The following is an 18,810-nucleotide window of genomic DNA, read 5'->3' as shown; positions in this document are numbered from 1 at the left end:
AAAAAAATGAACACATTTTGCAAAAAATACACTTAGATGTTATACGTGCTGTTATGGATGATTTCCCAAAAGACTTATGCCATATGTTCCTTTAGTATTTACTAGCGGCGGGGGGGTGTAAGTGTGTCTATTGTGGGGGTGATCAAATCAACCCTGTTTAAAATAAAAATGTTGGCCGGGTGTTTGGAGGTGTAAAAGAAAAAAAACGTTTTAGTAGAAAAGTAGGCTTGAACCTCGAACCCTTGACGTGGAGGTGGAAACGAAATGGAAAAAAAAACATGGGGCCTAAGCATCTCGGCCACGAGGGAAGAGGAATAAAAAGCATCAGGTGCGAGACACTTAAGTCGCGTGATGTTTTACCTTGACACATGACGCGGCTGCCATCCGGTTTTCGTTTGTTTTATACTGAAAAGCTAAAGATACACGGGACGCTCTAAAAATCTGGAAAAAATAGCGCGTGAAAGTCGTGCAAATTAAATAGACAGGAGACCCCCGTTCGTAACTCTTAAATATTATCATTTAGACGTGATATAAAAAAGTTTTATGAGGGAATGAGTCGACCGAGAAGTCCAGCGAATAAAAATCTTTTACAGTTACACACAAAAAGCGAACATACACACACATACATACATACATACATACATGCAAACATTTAAACGCTTTTATATTAATAGATTAATCATTTTCTGAAAGTGGGTTTTGTAATACATTATTTTGTAAGGATACATCTGAGTTTTATTTTGTAACAATACTTATGCGCCACTTTGTATGAGTACCCCCATATATATATATATATATATATATATATATATATATATATATATATATATATATATATATATATATATATATATATATGTATATATATGTGTGTGTGTATATACATATATATATATATATATGTTTATATATGTGCATATATATATATATATTCTTTTAGACTTGAACATAAAACATAATCTGTCACCTTCCAATCTTTCCAATGAGGAAATGTACGCTCATAATTGCACTTTTCCTTCAATTCTTATTGAAACCCGACTGACCACTAATTGACCAAACAGCCTATTGTAGATTTGGGCTTTAAATGTCCAATTCGCTTAATCAGGACGTCCTCTCTTTCATGTTTGATAAGCCGCAGGATGTAATTGCTGGCGTGAAAAGGCCACAAGCGGCGTGCCAATGCAGACGTGCGTTTGGCGCACACAGATTATTTAGACCGGAACCCGAGAACGTGATGGGAATAGATTAAATTCAATTATCAACACGCCGTGGGTCACGGATTTGAGCATGGCACGATTTCTCTGGCCATTTCCGTTGTCTGTTTAAAGGAAGAGACGGTTGGAATCGCACGCTGAGGTCAGCATTCTCCAATTGCCATGTCTCTCAAGAGCCACATTGTATTTGGATATACACTAGTCGTAGAAGAGTAGACTATCGAATAAGCGATTCTCTAAAGAAGTGAGCATAACATTGTATATTTCTTTCGATACTAAACTTGGGATAAACTTTTCGCACACTATACAAAGCAGCAGTTTGATTAAAGTTTGATAAGATAGACCTCCGACTTAGATCTCTCAGTACTTACCCTTTTTTAGTATACGACTTGCTGTATCGTGAACTCGGTCATAGTACCTTGGAATTCCGAAGGTTGCATCACAAAAATGTCAACTAATAATGTGCAAGAAAAAAACAAATAAACGAACAGTATTGATCCTTTTCTTGTTATCTGTATCACTCAGACATGGATTGGTGATAGCACGTATTATTTTACTTCACTTACCACTTCTCAAATCGTGTGAATAAACAAATCTGTGTGTGCCGAATGTTAAGATTATGCGTACGTCTTTGTAGTAAGTTTGAATAAACCATGACAATCTCAATCAGTACCTGTTACTTGTAAGAACAAGTTTCTAAACCGGGAAAATGTGAGTCTATCAGAGATTACAACACAGTCGCCATTTGTGCTGATTATTTTTTAAATTTTGGTAAAGAGAGTTCCATAAAACCACGGTAGGCAATACCTAGTTCCTTGAACTTTATTTATTCCCTAAACCCAGGTAAAATCTTAAACGCTTTCGTTACGAGGCAATTGAGGTTGTAACGAGGGTCACTGACACGCTTACTCAAGAAGACTTCGTTGGGGCCTTCCAGAAGTTGTTGGATCAGTACAACTAGTACATAGTAGTTATAGTAATTTAATATGAACTGAAGTAGAATTTCATGTCTACTATCAATAAAATTCCCAAATGAAAAATGCCTGGAAACGTATTGAAGACATCTCGTGCATTCTACTAAAGTTTATATACATTTGTAAATAAAAAAGAAATACTCCTTTCATTTTCTTGGATGTTAAGAATTTGTTATTATGTTATCTTCAGAACTAAATTTCTTATTGTAAATGATGAGCCTAATTTTAATAGAGTTGCCAATTAATAATAGATATCAATGAACGATTAATGATGCCGGTCTTGTTATTGTAAAATTATATATAATATATATATATATATATATATATATATATATTATATATATATATATGTGTGTGTCTGTGTGTGTGTGTACATGTATACACACACAACCACACCAACACACACACATATATATATATGTGTGTGTGTGTGTGTGTGTGTGCATGTATACACACACAACCACACCAACACACACATATATATGTGTGTGTGTGTGTGTGTGTGTGTGTACATGTATACACACACAACCACACCAACACACACACATATATATATGTGTGTGTGTGTGTGTACATGTATACACACACAACCACACCAACACACACACATATATATGTATATATATATATATATATATATATATATATATATATATATATACATAATGCATGCATGTATATATGCATATACACTAGACAATTAATTGTAGATTGAATATGAAAAAAATCCTTTTGCTGAAAATATGCACCATTTTGTCTGGTTACGAAACCTAAATAAAAGAGATAATAATACATGTCTAAAAATAAATGTCTAAAATGTGTCTAAAACATGATGAAATCACTTGCAAGATTATGATGTCAGAACATTTTCTATTTTAAGTTTAAAAGTTCTTAAAAACAACTTTAATTTGAATAAATCTTGTTTCATCGCCGTTTAATGTCAAATTAAATGTAGATCCGACTCTTTGAACATATTCAAGTGAAAATCCTTCTTAAATGTTCCAAACTGTTTATAAAATCATAAAATCTGTCATTTGGGAAGCTATTGCTAATACATCCCAAAAATATAGTAAATTTCACAATAGAAGGGCTAATCTATGTGCTTCCGTTATATTAAACTAAATACTGTCCACATCATATCATTTTACGTCCTTCACTTTTGCCTCAAATGATTAAATGATCAATTGTATAGCGTGTGAGTACGTCTTTAGGTAGAAATAACGAACTAATACACATACCGAAGTTGATGCCGTTGTATATATATATATATATATATATATATATATATATATATATATATTAGACATTAAGAGGAGATTATAGGTAGATACATAAATTCCCATTCACATACACCTTTCAGGATATGTAGAAAAAAGCGGGTCATCCTTCGTAGGGACGTGATGTCCCTCAACAAATAAGGTTGTTCCGTAATCGTGTCTGGGGAGTCGGCTAATTTCAGTTAAGTTTGTAAGATATGATATCTACCGCCTGCATACCAGCAGTAACTATCTTAGTTGTATATGACGCGTTGCTCGTCACATCGTAGAATGTAGAACTGAATGAAGATATAAGAATTTAAACAAATCGAGGCATAGTCAATAGATTGCGCCTTGGCCCATATCGTAAGGTCGTCAGTATTGCACACTTCATGAGTGCGACGACCTGGGTTCGCGCCTATGTCGGAGCACGTCACTGTGAGATGCAGTACATCGAAACCCACTTTGGGTCTGGCGTTGTCCGTTGTCGATGCAATTGCTCGATTCTATCTAGTTCTGGGTTCTAGCTTTATCATGAAAGGTGTATGTGAACGGGAGTTTATATATATATATATATATATATATATATATATATATATATATATATATATATATATGAGCAAACAGTTAATAAAATATGTCAAAAAACACTTTGAAAAAGAGTTAAAACATATTTAATCTGAACAAGACACCACTAGATTAATGGATAGTCCTTAATCCGCTGAGTTTCGAAGAAATAATTTCCTTCTAATCCGAGGGTAGGAATTAGCAAAATGCGGGATCGGATTTTGCATGCAGAAGTATTTGATGAAACAACAAGTAAGTCAAAGATCTTACTTGAAAACAAAAAAAGTGAAGCAAAGGGAATATAGTGAAGAGAAAGGTGATTACACATGAATGGATCGTATGGTGGAAAATAAAAAATCCAGTGATGGTAAAATCCAAATGTAAAACTTCAAGAAAGTTAAAAGAATTTCCATTTGTACAAGTAAAATCCAAGGAAATCCCGTAATTGTAAGAAGATGGTCCATAATAATCCAAAGGCAGAAATCCATGGAATAATTCACAAAAATGTGTTCAAGGACAAAAGAAATTTCTTTTTTCCTATTTTATTCTGTTGTATTTTGAACTATTGCAGTCTAAAAGAAACTGAAACATAAACTCAGTTTTTACAGAACTTTCATAGAATTGAAATTATATGCATTGAATAATAATTGGAATGATATGTTTATGTGAACATAATCGTATAGTATTATGCCTGTATTCATAATCATTGCCGCTGCATATTTATTGACACATAAAGAAAGAGATAATTAAATAATTAAGTTTTAATAACATATTTCCGTGATGGAATGATAAAATTGTATCGTTAGAAAAGAGGAAATTATATCATTAACGTTTGATGAAAACTATTTTTTTGTTGAAAGTCCTAGTATTTTACCAGTTATGTTCGAATCCCAAAAGCGGTTAGAGCTATCTATCATACTTGAAAGCGATAGAATGTATAACAGACGAGATCGGAGATGTGCCTCTGAACAACCTTTGCTTTCTACTGAGCCAAGTTATGACAACAGGACAATTTTACGCGGCGAGTTCAATGCTTGAGGGAAAAGCTCAACGATGTTTCCGCTACGGTTATTGCCTTGTGTGTAGAGTCCAGGTAAACCTCACATCTTCGAAGCCAGCTTGAAGGTCACCACCAAAATGTTATGAAGGATTGCTACGACATGTACCCCCCTGTCACCGTCCACTCAAACCCCTCGACATGAACCCATTACTCTACTTCATTTGATCATATTTCGAGAACATCGACTACATGGCCTCCCACAACACGAAAGCTTACCTGCTCTCCGCCATTCGCCGAGCATTCGCGGGGTGCCCGCCCGTCTCTGTAGAAAAGGTACCATCATTGTTCCAAACACGTAGCGAGACAACGATTGAGACTGAAGGCGTCTACATACAATAGATGTAAACTTTACTACATGATCAATAACTTGAATAGATTTTCTCAATAAAAATTGAAAAATAAAATTGTAGGGTGGTTTTCTTTAAGGTAACATATTTATCGTTCAACCCTGCCTCATCAGGATTAGATTTTTATCGTTTTCATTACGTGCACTTATCAGAAAACTGATGACATTACATTATATTTGTGTTTTGAGAGTCAAGGTGCAATTCAAAGTGTCGAATTTTGAACTTATGTTTGCTTGCGTTTTGTCTATGGCTTTTATATTTTATTACTGAATTATACAGGATCCAATTTGGCTATATAATGAGACGGGGTATACGGAAAGCATTTCAAATTACAACGTGTGTGATTATCATACTTCAATTATGGCTTGGAAAATTGAATTTTGCAAGTGAAGCTTTCCTATAAAAATACCTTAATATGTGTAAAACATTGCATTTTTTCTACGTTCCTCCATTATGTTCTTGGAAATAATGAACCATAACCTTGGTTATATATATATATATATATATATATATATATATATATATATATACACATATATATATATATATATATTTAGTAGAAATGGTTATTAATAAAAACCTGAAGAAAGTGCTGCATACTGTTGTAGAGCACATATGCGTTTTATTTTTTATTACCGTTTTTTTTTTCTGTTCAGTTACATTTTTCTTTCAACTAGGCGACCGTTTTTTGGCCGTTATGTAGCCACCTCAGACTTTACAGTAAAGTCTGAGGAGGCTACATAACGGCCAAAAAACGGTTGCGTAGATGAAACAAAAATGTTACTGAACAGAAAAAAAACGGTAATAAAAATAAAACGTATATATATATATATATATATATATATATATATATATATATTGTAAGCCTGAAGAGTCCTAGAGTTGATGAAACGCGGAATATTCAGTGTAGCTTAATCACCATATATATTTTATTACTTACTAACTAGCGCTACCTACGTATTGAACACTTTTGGAGTAAATACTTAAAGTTTACGCATAAATTTATACTTTTGTATATTACTTTTATGTGAGTAAATTAAGTAGTTATATTAATATATATGTATATATATATATATATATATATATATATATATACGATTAATTTATCAAATACTATGTCTTCACCAAACTCATCAAAATGAGATAGCTCAGTACTTTTTAGAGGAGTTATACAATACATTAAATAACATATGGGAAATAAAGTGTACTTTGTTACATCATCGTATGATTAAAGAAAAGTGTAAGATAGATTATGACATAAATCTATTTTTCTTTTTACATTTTTCATGATAACATGCATGATAAAGTTTTATGTAATCTTGATTTCTCATTTTCTGACATTCGAGTGCTTAAGTAATAGTCCAGTAAAGTACATTTTTATCTTAAAAAAAATTAAACATTTTGTTTCAGGATTTTCTGTAACAATTATATATGAGGGACAACATACGAAACATTGACCAATGTCTGATCAACAAAAAACGCCGTAATACGTCATAAAACGATGACAGCCGTGTCACTAAATATAACCAATATTTCTATATTTCAAAGCTGTAACTGTTGCTTACAGATGAGTTTGAAGTTTTTCTACTATAGACTTCATATAACAATGTTTATAAAAAAAATTATAGCTACCAGGTTAAGCGAGGTCCTGACGTCATTAATGATTTCATAATCTGCATGTGCATATCTAAATATTATAAAATACACAGTGAATTTTAAGACATAGCTAATCACTGAGTAACCTTGTCAGTTTTTACAATATTAACTATTACATAGTCTGCATAACCGAGTAACCATGATTCAAGAATTCTCTAGAAACAAAATATATATTTATTTTTATTATTGCTATCTTTTATAAAATAATATCAATATGACTAATGTATACGTTCCAGTTATTAGATAAAATACGGTAGTATAATGATTTCTGATTGGTTCCTGGAACATAGTTTTGTAGTAATATTATGATAGCGTATGATTTGTTTTTAAAAAACAAACAAACAAATATTTTGTAATAAAACTGATACATACAACAAGCGAAACAGTTTTATCTGTATGTCATCTCTAATTAGAAATTGTCTAGATTGACAAATGCAGCAAAAAATAAAAATCAACAGAACAAAATAATAATCTAGATTAGTTGACACCCTGCACCCCTTGTAAATTTAGACTAACACATGAAAACGATTGGCAATTTTTATGTAGACAGTCATTTAAATATCATACAAATAATAATAATAATAATAATAATAATAATAATAATACAATTGTAGTAAAACTGTAATAATGATATTTGCAGTGTTACCCGTATACCGACAATTTGCAAGTCTCCTTGGCCTGTTTTTAACAACTTACCCAGACATGGGCTAATCCTTCCTTCTATTTCTCTTGGGGCATTGCACCTACTCAATTGTCTCATTTAAGCTAAAAAATTGTCACCAGTCCAAAGATATACCTCTTTATCGAACTTTGTACATATACTTTATGACTTAGTTGGATAACTTCTGAACATTCATATCAGATATAACTCTGCACTCCATATTCAAAAATAATGTGTCCTCTAAAGTATCAGAAATAATTTAATGGTAAACGCTTGGTATAGACCGCTTCATATTCTCCAAAAATTACAGCTAAAGCTAAACAGCCAACTGTGGTTCATTCCGGAGGGTTCCGTCGTCATTGCGCACAGATATCACTATTTCCATTACTTCCAGCCTAATAGATGCTGTGAAAATAAAGCCAGTAAAAAAATGAAGGAGATTCGTATATTTTGTATGTCAAGTTCAATCAAGCAGCGCCTTGGCTCCCACCAGTTTGGGCAAATAGCAAACAGGATCATGAACAAGAGCCTGCCCTCTATCCCTACAATCATCATTGCCCTGGGGTAATATCCTCAATATTCTGACTAAGCACAACTTTTTGCCAAGTACTCTGAAGCGAATTCTACACTTTTGCGATCAGGGATGCTTAACCCCGCATCCCCTCGTGTGAACACTCACTAAGCTACATACAAATTTTTGTACGTGACGTGTTCAAGCTCATCAAAAATTTGATTCCAGTAAAGCCGCATGCGCCGAATGCATTCCAGTGATAGTGATCAAAGACTTCAACCAGAACTAGCTCCTATACACACAAAGTTGCTTAAACGTTGCCTTAAAGAGAACATGCTTTCCAACACCTTGAAAAACTTAATCTGTCTGCCCTGTATTTTAAAATTCCAGTGATCGATTACTCCCTTCTCAGTACGGACCAATCAGTCTCCTGTGCGTCATAAGTAAGTTTTTGTAAACTGTGGTAAACAGAGAAGTGGTCAACTACTTCAGCAAAAAATACGCTGCTCTATGACATACATTATGGTTTCTGTTCTGGAAGATCTAAAACCGACGTACTAACTGTCATATTACACGGGGATAGCGACCCACTTGATGCTTTTCCTCTAGAGCAATAGCTCTTTACATATCGAAGGCTATTGATAGAATGTGTCATAAAGGTCTACTTCACAAAATCGCCAGCTATAGAATAGCAGGGATTATCCTCTCAGTTATAAAATCCTTTCTCTCGTAGCCGGTAAAGGGCAGAAATCAGAAACCCATATTATTTACGCTGATGTCCCTCAGGGTTCCATCCTGGGTCCAACTTTATTCCTGATCTACATCAATGATCTCTTAAATCTTCTAAGGTTATTCGTAGACATTTTTGCAAACGACATTATAATCCATGGAGACATTTCAAATGCCACCAATGACAAGCGTATTTCTGATTCTCTCTCTTTTGATCTTGAGAAAGTGGAGCAATGGAGAAAAGGGGTGGTTTATTTATTTTGATACATCGAATATCAAGCTTCTCTCTTTTCATCACAATCCCTTTGATTCCCGCCACAGCCCAATTGGAAGGAATGGATCCACTCTAGGGAAGCCATTAATCAAGACAAGCTTTTGGGATTAACCTTCACTCCGGGTCTGTAATGAAACATACATCAAATCAGTTGCCAAGATCGCTGGGAAGATAGTTGGATCACTCTACCGCTCTAGTAAGTTTCCAACTGGCGATGCGATCCTCTATTTGTGTAAGAGGCAGTTGCACCTTACAATAGAATACTGTTGCAACATCTGGGTAGGAACTGCTGGAAACACCCTATCCTACCTCGATAAACTTCAAAACCAGCTTCGAAACCTAGTAAATGATGCCCGGTGAACTTCCGTGCAACGTCTGTCCATCGGAAAGTTTTTCTCTGCTGTACCGCTATTTTTATAGTAAGTGTATATCTTAACTCCAATCCATGCGCCCCTCTAAACCTTCATACGAAAACAATCAATCAGCTAAAACCACTATATAGTATCTCCCCACTCTGTATCTATGCCTAAATGTAAACGCAGATTCCATGAACAAAGCTTCTTTCCCACAACTGCCCGCCTTTGGAACACTGTTCCGCTGACAATATTTCTGGCTTAATACAACATAGTATCCTTCAAATCGAATGTAAATAACTTTCTGTTAAGTCGTCCCCATAAATAATTGAATGGCACACAATGTAAATGATTAACAATTACTGCACTCTTATTTTACATTCATTAACTTTTATCCTCGAGTTGTCTTCGGACCTTGATAAGTGGTGACATCCAACAAAAAGAAAGAAAAACACAACAATAATAATAATAATTTCAAAAGTATAATTATTCGTTTATTAAATCGGGATATATTAAAGGGAGTTGCAAATTAAAATATTCAAGTTATTTTTCGTATATATCTATGGTAACATTTAAATATCAAAGTTATTGAGAAAATTTTAACAAACACGAATTCTTATGTAAAAACATCAGTAACTTTTAAAAAAAACTTCATAAAACGTGAGAATTTCCATGATAAAAAAGGAATATTCTTAATGAGATCATTCTCAATATATACAATACAAAACAATACCTATTCTTTTCCCCATTATTTTTCATTCTCAGACATGAACAGTTGAATTATCGTATCATTAAATTTCTTGCGTACTCTGCAGCGTTTTAATCGTTCATACTTTTGGCTATTCAACGATTTTGAATAGGTTTTATATTTCACTTTCTTATTTCTCAATTAATCTATTCTTGATATTTCACTGCAAATAATAAACTTTAACATAAATGCAGATATGTCTACATATATCGAAATGTAAGTGTTTAGTTCGTTTAATTATCCAAAACAAATGAAAACGAAAAACGTAATGACGAACAAATTCTTTAAAATGCGAACAGAATTAGAAATAAGAATGATTGCAGATTTCTCATTTCCCCTTTTCTTTCACTCAATTACATAAATCTTCAAATAAATTCCTCAGTAATTGTTTATATATATATATATATATATATATATATATATATAAATATATATATATATATATATATATATATAAATGTATAATTTCATGTGTCAACATAGAATGTATGAATACACAATCGTGTATATCATGATTTACAGTATTACAACTTGGGCAGTATGTAATGAAAATATACGCTAGTTACGCTACACGTCATGTGTAGTTTAATTTCTGTATATTTTCAAACTTACATTATAAGTATATATATATATATATATATATATATATATATATATATATATATATATATATGTAGATGTTGGTCTTTGTTTTTGTTAGCGATACTTTTTGAGTGAATTAAATCATTTATACCTTTATACCTTTATATTTTTGCCTAAAATGCGAGTTGGGAATATTTTTTTTTACCCAAGTGTAACCTCCTAAATGTGGAGCGGCATATATAATATTTTCAAAATATACTATTCGACTGACATTTCGAATCTCGCAAGATGTAGCTACTCAAATGAGTCGTAGACGACGAAACACGTATCAGTGGATAATTATAATGTTATTTCAAGCGGTTAATGGTAGCCGAATGGATTAGGTCTCCGCTAATCGAGCCAGAAATGTCTCGTGATACGGGGTTCGAATCGTTCGACTAGTATTAATCGTAACACCCTGCACTGAATATTCCCGAAAGGATGAAACACTAGTGTCTGTAGGTATTTAATTATTATAGTAAAAAATATTTATGACAGCCCTTTAAGAAATTCGTTTGTTATCGTTGAGCACTTTCAGTTGAATTAAAAGTCGGTCAATTTAGCTCTTATGCGTAGATCGTCGTATAACGATTTGATCACTGTCTGTCTGGCGTAAATGAACACTTAAAATTAAGATGTTTAAAATTCAACGTTATTTCAAGCGGTTAATGGTAGCCGAATGGATTAGGTCTCCGCTAATCGAACCAGAAATGTCTCGTGATACGGGGTTCGAATCGTTCGGCTGGTAGTAATCGTGACACCCTGCACTGAATATTCCCGAAAGGATGATACACTAGTGTCTGTAGGTATTTAATTATTATAGTAAAAAAATAATTATATATATATATATATATATATATATATATATATATATATATATATATAATTTGGCATATCTCTCTTAAATTAAATCTCTATAAAGCTTTCCGCCATGAATAATAAAAACCACGTCATTTATTTGGGTTAGTTGCTGCCATCTGAGATACATTCAGTCCTCAAGTTATCTCATGTGAGGTCATCTAATTGTATGTCGTTTACTTCGTCCCCATTCAATGAGCATCGGTTACATCTTTAAAAGGAGCTATGTAGATTTCATACACTTTAATCTTTTATTTAAATAATGAATCTGCCCTCTCTATTCTGTGATATATTTTGGCATGTTAATCAATAATATTTTATTTTAAACTTCCATTGTCGAAACATTTATATACGTTTTTAGCTCTGTGCATATATTTTATTTGCGTATGCATAAATATGACTGCATTATAATGTTATAAATTCAGAGGCGTCAGTATGTGTTTTAGCCTGAGTTCGTCTTCCCAACCTCGTTACATAGTTTCTCTGCATATTTCAGCAAATACCAGATGAGTGTTATTTAAGCACCAAATCAAGGAACACAAAATCTTGGTAAATTGCAAAAGTGTGTATATCTGTTACAATATTATCTACCATATGCGAAATTTATTTCGATACAATAATGGAGTCAACTGCCCTCAATCATTTTCGCCAGAATCCTTAAACTCAACGGTTCAACTTAAACAAAATAAAAAATGCAACGAACGTGGTGTTATTAGTGTGTTGTTGACGACCATTAATATATAGCTTTGTTTTCTTAACACGAGTATTCAATGTAGATTTTCACGTTCTGCCATTCAAAGTTTTAAGAAAACGTTAAAAAGTGCAGAAGACACGAGAAAAATTTAGCGAATAATTACAGATACTTAAAATTAATTTCTTATATGCTCATTAATTGCCATTGCATATTTTGTATTATTTTTTTAATTTTATACGATTTAGCTTTCAAATCAAAACAAAGATTATTATCTTTCTGATAATTGCATGGTACACTTTTTTGTCTTTCATTTTTATATTAAGGGTAAAGACTAAACCTAAAGTGTGACTCTTTTTCTTATTAGGTTTTCGCATTTCTCTGTAACATAGCCTATGTTAATGATTTTACAAATAGGGAACAGGACGCAATGATTAATGAGCATTTACAGAACATATTTTCGTGCTTATTTCTCATTCTATTAGTTATATAATGATTGTTTTAATTAAAAATACTTATTTCCCACCTACTTTTCCCACCTGTATTAACTCTTTCTGGTCGTTTGCCATATATTACTGAACATTTTCGCTTATTACTGTAGAAAATGCCCCTCAAAATTCTCCTATAGGATAACAGGTTACTACAATTTGTTTCATATTGATTAAGAAAGTGGGGTAATATACATCGTAATATGTTCTTCACAACATGGCATTACATCATCCAGTCGACTTTTCATTTTTCATAGGTGGTTTATATATTTATCTATTATTTGACTATAATCGAACTCTTCAAGATCAATGTGAAATGTCAGAAAACGCTGAACTTTATCAGTCACTATCATAAACAAAACTGATGTGATAATCAAATATGTATTTCACATATTTCTACTGATTTGATCTTGATTTCTTAGATAGATATCTCAAAATGATATCATTTAACAATAGAAAAAAATACTCATTTGTTAACATATCGTGACAGTCACATGATGTTTAAGCTACGATGTATACATATAATATACGAGTAAACTAACGAACACGACACTTAACATAATTGTCCTAACAGAACTATCAATTATATACCTATTTAAATGGGGAAAATGCATGTATTGTTAAAAAACAAAACAAGGCCAATACATATTGTTTAAATATCACGATGTAAAATTTGATAGTTTATTGTGAAGTAGATTTTAACGTTGATCATAACAATGGTTAATATCAACGTGATATAGTCTTCGTACAGATCTTATTTTATCTTTCCATTTCCAGAAAACAAACGAATGTAATACATAAATCAACACACAGAGATATACACACTAGCAGGAAGACACCCTCGCTTGCACTGACATAGATATATAGTGTAACGTGTAAGTTTGTATATAAGGCCAGTGCAATTTATTATGTATGTAAAAACATCTATTTTTCGTGAACTACTACACACTTGATAATAAAAAGTTATACCTCGTTTACAGAGAGTGAATGCTTTATACCAAAATTTTAGCTGCGTATGGTAAAATCAGTGGCTACATTTGCATTATATAAACAATCATATTAATCCCAATTAACCTCTAACAGTGATTCGAACGAATTCCATAATATACATATGTGGCGTCTAATCACACATATCTATGTAAAATATCAGACAAGTCAACCCAGTGGTTTCCTCGCAAACTTCTAGAGTAAACATTTTATTATTAAGACTAATTTTATTAATCCCTATTAATCCTGAACTGTGAATAGAACTACTACGAAGATTCTCAATTATTTGTATACATACCTAGAAGAGATCTATACAAATTTTCATCCAGATAATCCACGTAATTTTCAAGAGGATGTTGAACGAACATACAAGCCGGCTGATTAAGAATATATTATATAATTTATTTTAATCACCTTTAATTCTTTCCGCTCCAGGAAAAGTCTAGTAATTTAGCCAAAAATTGTAATTCAGAAATATTGTAAATTAAGATACATCTCTATAACGAAATGTGTAATCGCTTTTATATTGATATATTATCGTACGCTAACTTCCTGTAATGATCAGAATTACATCACGAACAAGTGAATTAGAGCTAAATTAAAGTTTTTTTTTATTATGTGAATAGTGGATTTTTAAGGAACTCTATTTAGGTTTGAGGACCGGGGTTGTCCATTCGACATGCGCTTCACCCCCCTCGTTCAATGACCGTCCAACAAAGAAAGATGAGATAATCAGTTGTCAAATTCAATATCCCGTTGAGTTACTGTCGAGGAAAACTGCATATTTTTTGTTCTTTTCTCCTGCCAAAAACCGTAAAATTAACGTATTTTCTTGCATTCTTAATTAACCCTTATTAAGGTAAACCCAAGATTATGTCTAGAGTTAAATATTTGCCGTGTACAGATTTAGTGGTTATCCTGCAAATTCATAGTACAAAACTGAAGTAATTTTTCAGCAAACACCAAGCAGGAGCGATGTTGGCTAAGCCAGCTCCCGTGAATATTTCCCGCGACGCGTGTATTCTCTGGAGATAGCGAGGTGAACTTGTTTGTTGGGGGTGTGGCTTTTTTATATTGTTTTGTTTTTACTTGAACTTTCTTTGATGTTCCGAAATAGGAACCAGCTTGGACTACACATGTATAACAGTAAAAACTGCGGTCTTCACCGGGTTATATTAGTATTAGTATTTTGCAAATAACCTCCATCCTCTGAGTATCTTCATCTTTAATCAAATTGAATGTATTGGCTTTTTCTTTTCAAGTAGCTCATAATTATCCAAATGTAATGTTAAATCATTTTGTTTATGCTAATCAGTGTATATTGTTTTAAATTTATTCTTCCCTGTTCTTTTTTCCCTCATACATAATTCTTTTTTATTTTTAACTCAATATAAAACTTGACATCTATACACGAGCCATTGTTTTTAAAGAAATGCACGTTCCGCATGCGCAATTATCATTTTCTGCTCGTGACAATAAAAATGGTTGATAATGGGGTTGATCGACTTTTTTAAAAATTTGTATTGATTATTAATAACAAAATTGAGTGTTACAGTTTTTTTCCGAATAGAATTATGTGTGTGCACCCTAGTTAATGTTCGCGTTTGTTTTATTTCTCGTCGACGTGTCTAGGCCTCCCAGCACATTGTTTTCATAATTTGGCGAAACAAAACATTCTTGACCGAATAAAAGACTATAAATTTAAACGTGCCTTTAACATCGGAACCTTCTCGCTTCCCTTATTTTCTCTCCCAGTCCTCACAATCCATGATCGATACCTCTGACAAAAAGGTATTGGTTGCTGGTCATGGGTCATAATCTATCGATCTAACGAGTATTTTTGCTAAACTTTGTCGAACAAGTTTAATTGTTTTTCTCAAAATGATTTCATGTCCTGTCGAGAATGATTTTCCCAAAACTCATAAAACATAGATATAGTAGACCATTGTAAGACCTTTTCACGGAAAGACTATGTTCATGAATGATATAGGAACCACAAAATTCTATTACACACCCGTGATCGTGAGAATCGGCTATTGACATCAGCATTTTGCCATGACGTCACAAGGCTTCGGGCAGAAAATCACGCTGTATAGTTTACCTCTTAGTTATTATTTTTTTTATAAATTGAACCACTTTTAACAGTAAGAATATATTTTTAAATTCATTGCGTAATGTGTTTTGGTGATACTTATAAGATCTTTAACCTTGCGAGTGGTTGATGCTTGTAAAAAAAGATCTGAAATATCTCTTAGTCAATCTGAGCACATAATATTTATTTTATTTGTTTGATAATATAACTAGCCCATTGAATGAGGAATCCATGTCGTGGCCGGACTTTTTGCCAAATAGAATGTGCAATATTCATTGCAGATATCTTTAACAGAACATCTATATGCATACTTTTTTAGTGGACATAATACGTGGTCAACTACTGGATGGTTAAATGTATATACCATGCAATGGATAAGGTAGCAGTGCGCTATTTGATAGAGTTTAGCACAATGGTTTTATCATGAAAATAAAGTAATATATTTTTCCTAGACTAATACTTAACATAATCTAAAACTTTTTAGAAAGTTAAAACTAAGTTTCTCTTTGATAGTCGTATCGAAAAACATGATATAAATGCGGGTGTGCCACGAGGGTAATTCTTAATATTTATAAAACTGTCTCTGCCATTAGTATATTTGTTGATGACACGAACCTCTATGACAACCTCAAGGGAAATACAAATGAACACATAACTAAGAGAATGGTTAAAACAGCTTAGAGGAAGCTTTTGGGCTGGAGAGGGAGCGTAACATTGAATGCTGACCAGACTACGTGTATATTTTTTAAAATAATAACAAGAAACACTCTCAACCATTGATTTTCATAGCTAGTGATTAGGGCAATCACGAGAGGATATTCTTTTCATTTTTTTTTACTCTCGAGCACATATCAGTTAGTATCTTGTGATTTTAGATAGAGTGATGTGGTTCTCGATTGATTAACTTTGTACAAATGTGTTGGACATACACTCGAGAGTAAAAACAATGATAAAAATATTCTCTTTTCATGGCTCTACTAATGATACATTTCCTAAAAATATTACATTCAAACTCATCATCTTAACATTCATTTGCAACAGGACCCGAAACAATACATTGGGATCATTACCAAGACTGCTGCGAAGAAAACGGGCTCACTCTATCGTGCTATATACTTACTCACAACTGAGGGTATTATGTACAAGTGAAAAGCCAGAACTCGTCTATGCATGAAGTCGTCTTGTTATGCATCTGTAAAAGAAAGAGAAAGATGAATCGACCGGTATTTGAATTCACGAGGAAGTCGAGAGCGTGGGTCGAAACACCTTTCTCTTAAAATATAAAAAATGCAAACACTTCAGCAAACAGCTATGGCTCATGAAGAATTACATATGTTTAAAATAACAATTTTATTAACCAAATGAAAAATCATATTTGGTTAGAGGTGCAATTCAGAGTTATTGAACGTGTTCTTTCTCATCACGTGGTCAAAATTTAAAAAAAAATTGGAGTCGATTAATGATACGGAGAGATGTGTATTTTTATAAGGCAAAGAATTAGGAACGTACTTAGAGTGGGAAGAGAATGTTAACTAATTGTGAATGCACGATTGATAGGTTTTTAAGTGACTCCGAAATCCCAAATTTAACCGAAAAAATACGAATGTGAAATTCCGTGAAGAAAATCTTTGTAAGCATAGAATATTCATCGATTGTTGCTGGCGTAAGATTCTTTGATGAAAAATTGAATATTTCGTTCATTTGGTGTTTTTATCTGACACTTTAATTCGTGCAGTTATAGGTACTAGCAGTTAAGTACGCATGGTGATAATTTCGAGTTGGTTATCTTGTCCGAAAAAGATCGGGGGATCATTGATGGAAGTGGCAGAAAGACTGTTTGAATTGTATAGTCTTTAACCGCCCTGCGGAGTTTTTTCTCGGCGACATTATAAGCAACAACGATAGTGTTATAAAAAAACTTTAGATGTTAAAAACAGACAACAATAAACATTCTAGTGTAATTTTTCACTTACTACATACTACGGTGGTATGATTAACTTTAACTGGCGAAGATTGTTTACAAGCTTATAATTATCTTCCCTGTCTCCACTTTTATAATGGAAACGACCTTTTCTGTTACAATATCAAAATCGTCTTGAAAGTAATAACCGAAATCTATAATGTTTTACGTTCTACACATTTTACGCAATCGTTTCTAAACAAAATGTTGATGCACAGATTTAAAGACCATTAATAAATACTATCGTGAAGCCAATAATTCGAAAACAACTGTTTTTAATCTTGTATTTATATTTCCTGTAATATACCTTAATAAATAATCCACCGTTTCCAATGTAAATGTTCTTAAGTCAGTTTATTTATATCTATTACATTTTATATAATTTTGCTTTTAGGGCTTTGCCATAGCTTATATCTCTTCTGTGTTCGTAAAGTCTTAGTTTCAATTTACGATGTGTCTCACAGCTACAACGCTTTTAATAGACTTGGTTTTCACTTGATACAAACAACTTCCACAACAATAAAACAGACATCAAAAACTACCAAGCACTCTCCCAAAACCCTCACATCCGACGCCGGTATATATTCCATCCCATGTAACAACTGCCAACAAGAATACATAGGTGAGACACAGCGTAAATTGAAACTAAGACTTTACGAGCACAGAAGAGATATAAGGAATGGTAACGCCCTAAATGCACTCTTTTGCTATTGTGCAGAACACGATCATTCGTTTAATTTAGATCATGCGAAAATTATAAAAT

The sequence above is a fragment of the Euprymna scolopes genome, chromosome 14 (assembly GCF_053919585.1).
Source record: "Euprymna scolopes isolate OS-2025 chromosome 14, ASM5391958v1, whole genome shotgun sequence".
NCBI classification, from domain to species: Eukaryota; Metazoa; Mollusca; class Cephalopoda; order Sepiida; family Sepiolidae; genus Euprymna; species Euprymna scolopes.
This window is presented reverse-complemented; position numbering follows the sequence as displayed.